This window comes from Sipha flava, unplaced genomic scaffold (genome assembly GCF_003268045.1).
Source record: "Sipha flava isolate LNK unplaced genomic scaffold, YSA_version1 284_pilon_pilon, whole genome shotgun sequence".
NCBI lineage: Eukaryota > Metazoa > Arthropoda > Insecta > Hemiptera > Aphididae > Sipha > Sipha flava.
Window position 1 is genome coordinate 102,693 of NW_020272951.1, and position 13,425 is coordinate 116,117.

Genomic DNA, 13,425 nt, shown 5'->3' on the forward strand with positions numbered 1-13,425 from the left:
ATTATAAAGTATTTTAAGAACAATCAATTATTTTAAAAAGAAATAATAATCGCGCACCCCTATTCAACGTATGCGCGATATTAAGTTCGGTGATTTCGAATATTATTTTGTACAAACGTATGATTTTTTATTGAAACTTTGTAGATATACGATTTATTTCAACATTTACAGAATAAAATTGGTGCAAGCTTGAACATTTTTTTTTTAACTATTACAAATCAACAATTAAAATAATGTTAAATTTCACAATTAATATATAAAAACATAACAAGATAAGAAAAATAAACACAATTATTATAATGAAAATAAAAATATCGAGGATATTTAATTATAATATAGATAAGCATTACCATAGAAAGTTTCTTATTTTAATATCTAGAGATGTGGTTGTAGCTATTCGGCTAACAGGTAAACATAAAATACAATTATAACTTAGGAATAATATTGTAGTATAAAATCGATAATTAGGTAATTAGATAAGAATATGAAATGAAATGGTACACAATTTAATGTACGTACAATGATATATGAAATTACAATTGACCTTTATTTAATAATGACGTAAGGAGTGACAGGAGGGGTTTTATAATCGCAGTGAATTCGGTTAAAAAGAAGTAAATTAAGTTTCTATATTAGGAGATAAGTGGGAGTGTTTATAATTGGCGGAAGTAGCTTCGGAATATGATGGTTTATCAGTATTGGAATTTAAGGTGGATTTAGGAAAGTTAATATGAGATTTGGGAGTAGAAATGAAGTGTTCACGATGAGGTGGTCTATTATTAAGTTTTTTATAAACAGTACAACCTTTATAATTTGCTGGGTGACTCACCTTGGCATAAAGCACATCTGGCCGGAGATTCTGGTGACATAGTGCATACATCAGATCTATGTTTTTCGTTACATCTGATGGAATGGGGTCGCAGTAACCCTGAGAGTGCCCGTAAGCTAGACAGCGGGGGGCATTGAGGTGGGTCTTTACGTGGATGGGATTTTTCGACAACAATTTTTGTGTGCAGAAGATCTCGATTTTGTATTAATTTATATTGTTAGTGGTTTTTTTGAGGTCGACGAAAAAGAGAGGTAGAGGTAATTTATCAGAAGAGCGCTTAATGTTATGAACGTGGGTAACCTGGTGTCTCAATTTCAAATGAGCGGTAATTATATCTTTAGTAGTGGTAGAGGGGTGGAGATTACGAATCACCACACGTAATGGGCGCTTATCATACGACTGGTATGAATGAAAACTGATATTGGTCTGAATTAGATATTTAATGAGTAGTCTGTAATGATCATAGAAATGAGTATGGATAATCAGGTAAGAAAGAGTGGTTTTACAGTTAAACTCAATTGTATTGATAATTGTCATCAAGTTTGAGGTGAAACTGGAAAAATTACTCACGCCTTTAATATAAACTGCAGGTGGTTTTGGTGGAATTTTTTGATCATGAGATGGAGTCTTGTTTGGCTGTGTGTTATCGTTTGAGTCGTTTAGTGTGGTAAGAACTGAGTATCGGTTAGGAGTTATAAATATTTTTAATTTCTTATCCACTGGCTTGGGTGAAAACGAAGAAGTCGATAAATTTCTTTTGCTTGAAGTTGAATTAATTTTGCTTGTGTCGATTGGGTCGATTAGTCGATTGGGCCGCCATATTACGTAAACGTAAAGACAGAATATAATAATATAATATTAGCGTATGAAAAACAGATAACGGAGCGAGCATAATGACCGTGCGTTCATGGTGAACGTTATCGCCGGACTGCAAACGTATTATTATTTATAATGTTTGGTGTTCAGTTGAATAATACCTACCAATTTTTTAAATATATACTAGTAAAATAGTCATAATTTATGAGTCATGGTTCAATACATTCACATCAAATTTATTTGTATAAAATACATTGAATAACAATAAGAGTGTGAATTGAAATACAAGTTATACATTTTCCCGCTACCTATTACTTATTTCTGAGCTTATTTCACAATGAAGCATATAAAATATTTAAAAAATCAAAATGAAATGAAATTATGAACAACTTATTATTATTTTTTTTTTTTCATTTAACCCGTAATAGTCAATGGGTGTATTGAGGAGACACTTGGTTCTTTTTAGGAGTTAAGTAGGTTAAAGCACGTAACTTGAGGCTTAATTGCTAAAATTACTGATCTAAGAACTAATAATGCCAGACGTAGTTCAAAAGATAAGAGTAGTACTGAAAGACAACAGCGGCTAATCACTGTGCCACATCCTGCTCCCAGACTAATATGTTAATAAAATGTTTATTGCGCATGGATAATGAGCGAGCACTAATTAAATAACTGAAATATTGTCAATGAAATAGATGTACAAGTATTATTTTAATTGATTGTAACCAAACATAATTTTTAATTACGTAAAAATGATAAGGTAAAACATTAAACAATAATTAACGACATGAATCGTATGTCATGGTAACCATTTGAACCACCTACTGGCTTGTCGTGCAATTATTGACATTATAAGTAATTTGGAAGAGAAAATAACGGTTGTAGTTGTACAATTATAGTTTACAAAAGTAAACACTCGTATAAACAATATACAAAAAAAAAAAAAATCAAATACATATGTACGTAAAAGTGCTATATAATTTAAATCTGTTGAATTGTAGAGTTTTCAGTTTAATGTAATTTAAAACCAAAGGGATGAAAATAAACTTAAATACATTAATATATTTTCTTACAGCTAATTCACGCCAAAAATATTATAAAAAAATGTTTTAGTTTCTTTAAATATTGGAAAAATTGTCTTGTAACATCTCTTATTTTAAGATTGAAAAAGTTTCACAGTATAAACGTAAAATATAAACCAAACTGTCAACAAAAATATTAAAGTTTTTCACTATGTGATATAAATATAATAGCTAGTCTAAAGAAGAACGTCTCCAAGAGAGAACACAGTTATTGTTTATTTTTATTATTATACGTTAAAATAGTATAGAACTAATTAAACGGTATTCCTTATGATTGAAGATTTTGAATTGAATAGCAAGAACTAAATGTTTACAATCGCGTTTCTAAAAATAAGGCGTAATAATTATATTTTATTCGTTTTTTGATTATTGCATAACTAACAAAAAACAAATTAATTTTTTTTATTTATTTACAAGTTATATTGTACAATAATTTAATCGGTTATATTTCGTAGAGTTATGGTACCTATAATAACAACTAATATCAAATAATTAAAATTGAAATGCACACACATGTACTTAAAATATTGGTAAACATTGCAATAAATTATTGATATATTTTCATTTCTAGTATATAATTATTTTTAACATATATATTTTATAAATAGTTGTAAGCATTTTATTGTGACTTTATATTGAAAAACTATTATTTAAAACCGTGATATATTTTCCAAAAGTATGAACACTAATTTATGCCAAACGTCAATGTAAATTAAACACAGTTAATTACATAGTCATTAAAAAATGATTGAATATATTTTTCATAGAAACATCGATTAATTAGTTTTTTGTTGGAGTAAATTCAACGAGTTACGATCGTAGTTTATGCTATTACATAAATGATTTGAGCAAGTGTAATTTTTAAAAACAGCATTAATTTATTATTATGAATAGTTCTTATCAAAAATATGTTATAATTAGTTTTTTTTTAACAAAAATAGCTAGTTTATGGAGTAAATAATACGCTTTTGTAGTACAATAATTCTATAGCTGTATGTATCGATTGAAGTTTTTTATTGGAAAATAATTGGACGTAAAAAGTATTATGCGTAGCAATAAACAGATCCATTATATTGTTCTAACTATATACAATAGTTATTTATAACTTAATGAAGGGATAAGTACTACCACTTGAGCATGGCATGTGCTGTCATTGGTACAGTGGATGCTATTTTTTTTTCTTGGATATTTTTTTAAAATAATAATTCACATTGCATTGATTAATACTTTTCTTGAAAAAATATGTGAACATTTTCATTAGCATATAAATACCATAATACAAAATGTTATTTATTTTCCGTCACCAAAACTTTTTATAAAGCGCAAGTAAAATACGCGCACTTCCGTCTCAAATACGTCATACACTAAAAAGTATACACGTAGTCGGAGAGAGTTTTCAACGTTTCAAATTAGATTATTTAATATATAAATAAAATTACAAAAACAAGAAAACAAGATAAAAAAATGTATCTTAAACAATTATTTAACAATTCTAAGAATAATAATTTAAGGCCACAAGAAACATTGTAATAAAAATTTAAATTTGTAATGATTTGGTGTGTGTTTATAGTGTTTATACGTTAACTCTAAAAAAAAAAAAAAAAATGCAATGTTTTCAAACTCGAGAAATGAGTGGTGAGGATCGTTTTTTTTGATAAACGTAAGAAATGTAGGGCACATTATTGGTTAAGATCACGAAGATGATGGGCAACGCGTGACGTGCGGACGAGCAATGAATCATTAAAAACTATACACGAAAGGGGCGATTACATGAAGAACAATTTGAGTGGATAAAAAAAAAATATGGATAGGGGTCAAAACAATGGAAGTTTGAGGGAGGAAGAATGAAAGTGCTGTACGTGGCACAACAATTCACTAGCCGTACTTAACCCCGCAAAAATGTCTCAATGAAAATGTATATAAAAAATATATATATTATAAATACATTGTCATTGAGTAAGAATGATGTAAGTATATATGTTATTTCATACATAGACTATGAAGACTAGTATAATAATGGAAATTCACATATTCGCATTATTAGGTTAGACACTATACAAAAGAAAATTTAATTACTATTGTATTTAATGATGGTATTATATATTTACTTTAATTATCATGGCTACTATATAATTTTTTTTTTTTTTTTTTTGGCACACAGAAATATTTTATTTATTATTTTGGTAAACACGCAGCAGTTGTTGTCGATGATATTATAGCTACAACGTTTTGAAAAACAGAAGAATTTTATTTATCTTTTATTAGGAAAATAAGCACACACAGAAAGACCTTTGATTCTATTGTAGCACACAATCTCGTTAATTGAAATATTCGGTCGAGCGATTTCTATATAAGAATAAAAAAAAGATATCTAATACCGCTGCCGACCGTTGGACTACCGTCGCCGCCGCTGCAATAAGCCAAAGAAAAACAGAAGCGCCTATTTTTTTTTATTTTTCCCGCGCTACAAGGCGATTTTGAACAGTGCAATGTAGCGAAGAGAGCAAGTTGAAATAGAAAAATACACAGTGAAATTACCAGATTTTTTTTTTTAATAATTTTTTTTTTTGGCTGTGCTCTGTTACATTTCACTTCAGAAAATGAAAATGAACGGGATCTTAAACAAGGGGGACAGAATTATTAGCTTTTCAAATTGTTTTTATTCCGCCTATCAATGAGGGATTTTGAAAATATTTCGAGAGATTAATCCGGCGGAATCGAAAAATTATTCGATAGTTGGTCCGGCCAGAGACGAGACTACATATTGCGCGATTCATAAATTTAGAATATCTTACAAAACATTACAATTAACTTAGCAAAATAACCACTTTATGGAAGTTTGTTGTTTTTGAGATTTTACTATCTTTTACTGTCGATTAAGACCAGTTTTATTTGTGACTCATTTCGGACACAGAGAATGTTAATATTTGTTTGCATGATACAAGCAATAATACACAGTAATTTGTAGTAAATATACGTTTAGAAGTATATGTAAATATTAATATAATATTATATACGCCACATAACTATTGTTCTTTTCGTATTTTCAATGTTTATGTTTTGCAAATGTGTTCTTGCGTTTTTAAATAGAAGAATACATTATAACTTACAAATAAGAAACTAACAATAAATAAATCTCCTAGAATATTAGAAACATGATGTATTATACATATAGTCAGTTTACGGACGTAAAAGTAGTATAAAATAAAATATTTTGATATCAAGTAATATGTTTGTTATTTTTTTAACTTTAGTGTAAATATGTACTGTATACTTTTTATTTAAAAATAGTCGTGTTATGACGACATGAAAATATGTAGTTAATACCTAATTAGTGAACGCACAACAGTTTCATTTAATAATATTAATTTAATACATGATGTACTTAAAACAAAATGTCGGTATAACTTACTAAAATCATTTTTATATACAATTATACCATTTTTTTTTTTTTTTTTTGTTATTTTATTATTTTCGAAGCTTACAATTATAAAAAAAAATAATTTTTTTAAAAGCTAACCTGTTGCCCTGTTGCTAAGGAGAATTAATGATATTTAAAATAACAAGAGTTTTCAAGTAACATCCCATGTGTAAAATTGCCATTGTGGCGATCATCTGTACAGAATACCAATTTTTGACACAGCACTTTATTCCTCTTTTTTATAATATTTCATCGTCTTACTTTCCCAGACAAACAAATGCGATTTTAATGCGACAAGCGGTTTTTTCATATAAGGAATGAAATGAAAATTCGTCATTCTGTGTACCATTATATACCAATCTATATTATATTAAAACACGGAATTTCTTTTCTAAAAATATATATTCAAAAAACACCGTATTGCTTTTACCTTATTCGCCAACGTAAGTAACTTAATAAGAAAAGAAAATATCGAATAATACCTAACCTAACGCTGAACACAAGAGATTTTTTTATGACGACTATGTAAGTAAACATAGATTTTAAATAACCATAACATTTTTCTAAAAAGTCACAACAATATTTCTTCTTCTTCTCCTTTATCTTTCTCCTAACTATTTTGAGTCAGCCATTCTTATTCTAAATCTCTAACTTTTTATTAGTCACAAGAATATTTAATTTAAAAAATAGTAAATGATTAAATTAAATAAACTTGTATTTATATATTTTGTATTTTACTAATATTAATACTTTTACTAATACTAATATTTAGTTAAAAAATAATTTATTTCTTTAATCATTAATTTATTTTAGTTTTTAACGAAGTAGGTATAAATATTACATTTAGGTCAAATTTTTTCATGTATCACCAATTATATTAGTTAAAATTTTAACTAATATTGAACTTAAATTTGAAATATAGGTGCGTTGGTACAGTTTTATAAATTTGTTATATATTATGTATAGCTATACCTACTTAGCTAATTAGCAATACCTACTCGATACAATATGCTTATATACATGAAATATATATTTTATTAAATTTTGTATTTAAAAAATTTGAAAAACGTTAATAATATTCTCAGACTTCTGAAAAATATATAACTATGTTTTGTATAATTTGTAAATTTCTTTATTTGTTGGGGTCAATAATTTTCCATTAGTTTTTTCTTCATAAATTCTGTTAATTATTAAAAACGAAATAATAGTAAAAGAAGCCCATTCTTAAGATATTTGAGACGTTAAAACATAAAAATATAGTATCAGACTTGTAAATCGTGAAGGATTTTAGGGTAAAATACTTGAGCGATTATAACGGAGCTGTTATAATAATTTTAAGCAGAGAAAAATGATTATATTAAAGAAATTTTTTTGAGTTAATTGTTACTACTAAAATATCATAGTAACGTTAACATTATTAAAAGCATATAAAATATATATTATAAGTTTTAATTTAGATTTTAAACTATTTATTAAGTTTTAAATTCTTAATATATTATAAAGACGGGGTAACTAACATGTGGTACGCATAACTCGTGAATGCATTTTGAGTAACACGTTTAAACATTACGTACAAAATATATATATATATATATATATTAGATTCTTAATGGAAAAGATCACTGGGAAGACCACGTATGAGGTGGGAAGACGAAGTTAGAAATGATGTGAAAGCGTTAGGATGTATGTCGGGATGGTCCTAGTGGCCGAAGAAGAAAAAAGAAGAAATTAGATTCTTAACAGAGAATGCATTGGTTTTATAATGATGAATGCTTTTTGATTGAAACATTCATTCATTATGGTATTAATTTATACCGACATTTTCATGCAGTACCTCAAAAGAAAAATGTAAAGGGATTGTGCTACGGTGGATTAACAATTGAAAAGCTTCTTCCAACAAATATTCATAGAAAGTATTACCTAAGTTCAATACTTATTCATAATTCTGTATTTATTAATACAGCATTAAAATTTTAAAATATCTTTATGTATATTTATCATTATAGTTTTAAATTCAAAATCAAAATTTGGAATATTTATTTCATAAATAATGATTTACAATTATTTCCATTTTTTAAATATACGTTTAATATGGTACACGAACATGTATTAGTCAAATTCATAATTGAAAAGTTAGGAAAATTAAATTCTTATATGAATTCAATAAACTTGAATATTTTTATAACGTATGCTACTAATTCTATTCTATCAAACACTTAAAATACATTTTAATTTAATGCAAGTTTGGTATGCATGTTATTTTTTATAGATGCATAAGTTTATAGAAACATCTTCCGTTATTTTGAGCCTATCATATATTAATGCGCAAAAAAAAATAATAATAATATAAATATATAAAAAGGGTTCACAATCTGTCAGCGAAACTATAATTTACCGAGATACCGCTGAGAGGGTCCTCGAAATGGACACAAATATAATAACGATAATGTCAATCAACACAGTGCGGCGGTAACGAATAAATAAATAACAAAAGGCATGAAAATGCATTTCTAATAGCGACAGGACGGTAGCGAAAGTAACATTGGAACCAGGAAGTATTTTCGATAGGAAATACCAAGTCATAAGTCAATCACTGAAATATAATATAAATTATCAATATTATTTAATGTATAGCATCAGTAATATTCGAAGTATTATAATAATATTAATTTCATTCGTGCACGTTTTCGTCAAATTTTGGGTAAAATTAGCTATGTAATATATTAATATTGGTGAATAGTAGCGGTAGCGGCTACGGAGGAATTCATTCGAATTAAGTAATATATGAACAAAATATTAAAATATCCAAGCTCAAAAACAAATGTTATGCGAATAGTGATTTATGCCATCCAAAGATAATGTTGTTATGTGAAATATGGGTAATTTTGAGTATACACGACGAATATTGTTACCCGCATTGACCTGGTCAAATTTTGGAGTACGCAACTCTATGGCCACAAAACAAAATGAATGATGGTGTTCGTTCGACTATCTTGTTCATCCATCAACATGTGCGCACACCATGCGATTTCTTTTGGCTTTTGTGTGTGCATTTTTCAATTGTTGATTGCAACGATGGCCGAGCATCCTCCATGAGTCGATATAAAATATCCACTGGTATTGGTCAAATCAGGTATGATTGAGGAAAGGATAAATAAAAAACTTAAGTCGAAACATGAAATCTATAAATTAGTATTAAGTTATAACCGTAAAAGATCCTACAAACAAAAAAAATAAAATTCATATATATATATATATATATATATATAAAATCATAAAATAATAGAGATGATTTTAGAGAGGTTAGAAAGAGGATTAAGGACAATTCGTAACAATTTTATAATTGTGATGCATCGAAAAATGATTGAACGGGACTTCTAGGTTATAGAAAAAACAGACAAACGACGGGTTGATCGACGTTCGTAATATAAAAGGAATTTGAAACCAAAAAAAGAAAAAGGGATGCGAGGTAGAACACAAAACAGGATATTGTACTGGATTTTTTTTTTTTTTGAAGGGCACTTTTGGGCAAAATTTAAATGACACTCGGAAAAATAGAGCCCATTAATCATTGGAAAAAGGTGCTCTCACCTGTCGACCGGTAAACAATTCAATGGGAAGAATATCGCTAATAGGATCTTTTTTTCGCGAAAAAGTGTTTAAAAAAACAAAGACCTTGACGATTATTTTTCATATTAAGCTTTTTAAAGAGAGCAACAAATGGTACAAGGATTTCTACAATAATTATTCTAAATGAAACGCATAAGTTGATATTTCATGATAAATAAAAATAACAGAGTATTTAAATATATACAAATAAAATAATAATTTAAGTAATCAAGGTAACCGATTGAATTAAAAAAATAATAATTGAATAATAGAAATATATTGAAAAAAAAATTACGTAAAAAAAAAAATTAGCTTCTAAAATAATCGAGTACCTACCTGAATATAGATAAAAAGTAAAACAATCCCTCTAATTATTTATATGCAATTGAGATAGTATATTGATAGATATACTAGATTAATAGATATTAATAGATCGTAGGAAAATAATTAAAATAATAAAAATAATATTTGTGTTAAGAGTATTAAGTATTGTATTTAAATACAATTATTATTAGTTTTTTTTTAATAGCCAGTTTGTATAATTTAAACAAATTCAATTTTTTTTTTTTACATTTTAAGTAGGTATGCATGTAAATACTTACATATAAATTCAGATAAATAATTTTGTTTGAATTTAGTGAAAATAATAATACAGCCCATTTAGACCACTATATTAGTAAAATCAATTAAGTTAAGGTATGATTATTTACATAGTAAGAAATTACTAAAATTATTTTATAGAAAACTTTAATTATAAATTACATGGAAATTATGATAAGCAGTATTTATTTAGGATATTTTATATTTTGTAATACATATTTAAAAATAAATGTAATGGAATATTTATTTTGATGTTGGCTTGATTTTTTTGTTACTTTTATTATCATTTTATAGAGTTTAACAGTCTCAGTTTCCATTAGGTTTAAGGTTTTGATCAAAATTCTATGGTTTTTTATTTTAACATGATTTTATGAATTATTTTCAGTTTTGAGAATTACTCAAATACTTTTCAAACCACGATATAAATTTGATAGAAAATTGAAAGTCATCAAGTTTTTAGTTTTTGAAATTTTTAAATATATATGTATCATTTATTGCAAGCAGTCGTCAGTAGTTATATCCTACAAGTAATTGCTATCAATTCTCATTTTTGGCGATCTTATTTGTTAGGTTAAGGTAAAACCCTATTCCACACGATTACATTTAAATCTTCAAAAATACGATCTTTCCTATAAAAGGTGTCAGGAAAGGAATGGGAATGAAAATATCATTCGAATGCGGGGTGGCAGAGTTAAGAGGCATTAGGTTGATAAGCAATCAAGTGTAGAAAGAACATGAAAGATGGAAAAATGCCAAACCATTACTTTTCGGAAGGTAAAATACGCCGTCTGAATCATTTGTATGACACAAAAGAAATGCGAGAAAAAAAAGGAGGAGATAACAGTTTTTTCTCCCTTTTCTTTTGGGGAAAGGCGCCAACTGTAGGTTGTGTGTGGTGAATTAGAGCAGATGTGTGGTTCTTTGTGATCCTTTTCTCATTTAGACTTAATTACTAACTGGGGTCAGGTCAACAAAAAAACTATTCAATAATTACTGTTAATTCTTTTATTTTTGTTAAAGTGTTTAAGGAAATGTAAAAAACTGTAAGCAATAAAATTAATATAGGTATATTTACATACATTGGTTTTGGTAGATAATTTATAAATAACATAAATAAATAATTATTAAATTGAAGTAATTTGTATTTATATTTACTAATATAATTTTAATGATTTATTTGAGGCCAATATTTAGTATAATTTGTTTAATATTGTACATTAATTAGATATAATTCAAGTAATCAAATATAATTAATAGTAACTACTAGTTCATATTGAATATTATAATATGTAGTAAAATTAAATTAAACTTTCAAATATTAAACTACTTAAAGAGTGTTTGAGTACAATTATTTTTTTATTTTTTAAATCTTATGTAGTGTACAATAAAAAATAAATATACAAGCAGGGACGTATTCAGGGGTAGAAGTGGGTACTATCGCCCAGGGCGGCATATTTTTTTTAGAATTAAAGGGTGGCAGCATTTTTTTGTAACCATCATCTATTTTCATTCATCAATCAAACAATTTTAATGTTTTAAGATTTTGCGCAGTGACCACATGGCGATTTTTATTTTCATGATAATATTATCAAAAGTTGATCGCGTAAAATTCGTAGATAATAAATACCTTTCTTGAAAATCGTATACGTATACGTTTAATGGTGGCAATAAAACTGTACCTGAGCGTCAAAACTCTAAATACATCTCTGTATACAAGACTATGAAAACAAATACAAATATGCTACTACATACCTTTAATTTGAATTTATACTATCTTTATAACCTGAATTATACATAAACACGAGTTTCTTAAAAAAGTTTTGAGCATGCCATGAATGCAGGTGAATTATTGAGGACCAATTCCTCACTAACGAAAATGTAAATGTACAGCACTAAAAGAATGGCACAGTGGCTTTTTTCTTTTATTTTCATTGGTTAATAACAATTTGGTAAAGACATATAGAAATGAAAAATGAAAACTTTTAGTGATATCTTTAGAAAATGAAATATGTGTCCTATGGGGCCTGATAAAGTATTAATGTTAGCTAATGAAAAAAGCTATTGGTTAGGTTAAATAAGAAGACGATGGGCTACAAAAAACTTTAATACAACTAGTTTCATTTCTTATAGGTTTAGCTTTTAGACCATTATTTATTTTTTCAAAACATATCATTGACGACGTGATTGTCGTTTTTAGTGGCATTGAGAGTATGATTTCGTAAATTAACTTAATACATAGACATTGGAAGTAATAAGTTGTAGGTTATTTATTACCAAAATAAACGTAATTATTTTTAAATAACTTAAAAACTTGTATGGATGGAAAACTAGTAAATCTAATGTGATACTTTATAAAATTTATTTCCTTTCGTATGTAGAGATTTAGATTCGAAATATTAATGAGACCATAAAGAGAACACAAATAAATAGATTGGATCATAATGATGGGGTAAATAAGCCATTGATAAGATTAATGAAATAGAAGACACGTATGTATATGGCAGTCATATGAACTTCTTGATGAGATTCTAAATAGAGTTTACCAACATCGATTTGAAGATTCGATATAAATCTTTTGAGTAATTTATACCAGTTAAAGGATTAGATTTATCAGTCGTTCTGTATTACTATGACCAAATTAAACCCATTAAAACCAGTAATGAGTGAAAATTAATTACAAACACAATTTTGTATAATATACAAATATATATAAATACATATATTATATTCGTATACAATTTAATTACTCTAATGATTACTATCAAATAAGCATACACGGTTAAAATCTGATAATGAATTTTAAAATTATTTTCTTAATATTAAATCATTTTTATAATCCATTCCCCGGCCATTTTACTTACTTTCTCTAAATTAGATTAATTACTTAACTAATTTTATGTTTTGAAAAATGCATTATTTTAACGGAAATCGAAACATTTGGGATACATGGCGAAAAAAGAAGATATTAAATGAAATGATTGTCGCCTTAATGGAGTACATAAAAATCTATTAATTAGTTACTCAATTATGTTAATTTAAAAAAAAAAATCCAAATAAATATTTAATAG

General features: G+C 26.9%; 1 protein-coding gene across 6 annotated transcripts in view; it reads right to left on the bottom strand.

The window, feature by feature from the left end:
- LOC112685608 (fat-like cadherin-related tumor suppressor homolog) overlaps window positions 1–13,425 on the bottom strand; it is a 129,602-nt gene that overhangs the window by 53,698 nt on the left and 62,479 nt on the right. The gene's annotated exons all lie outside the window — the stretch shown is intronic.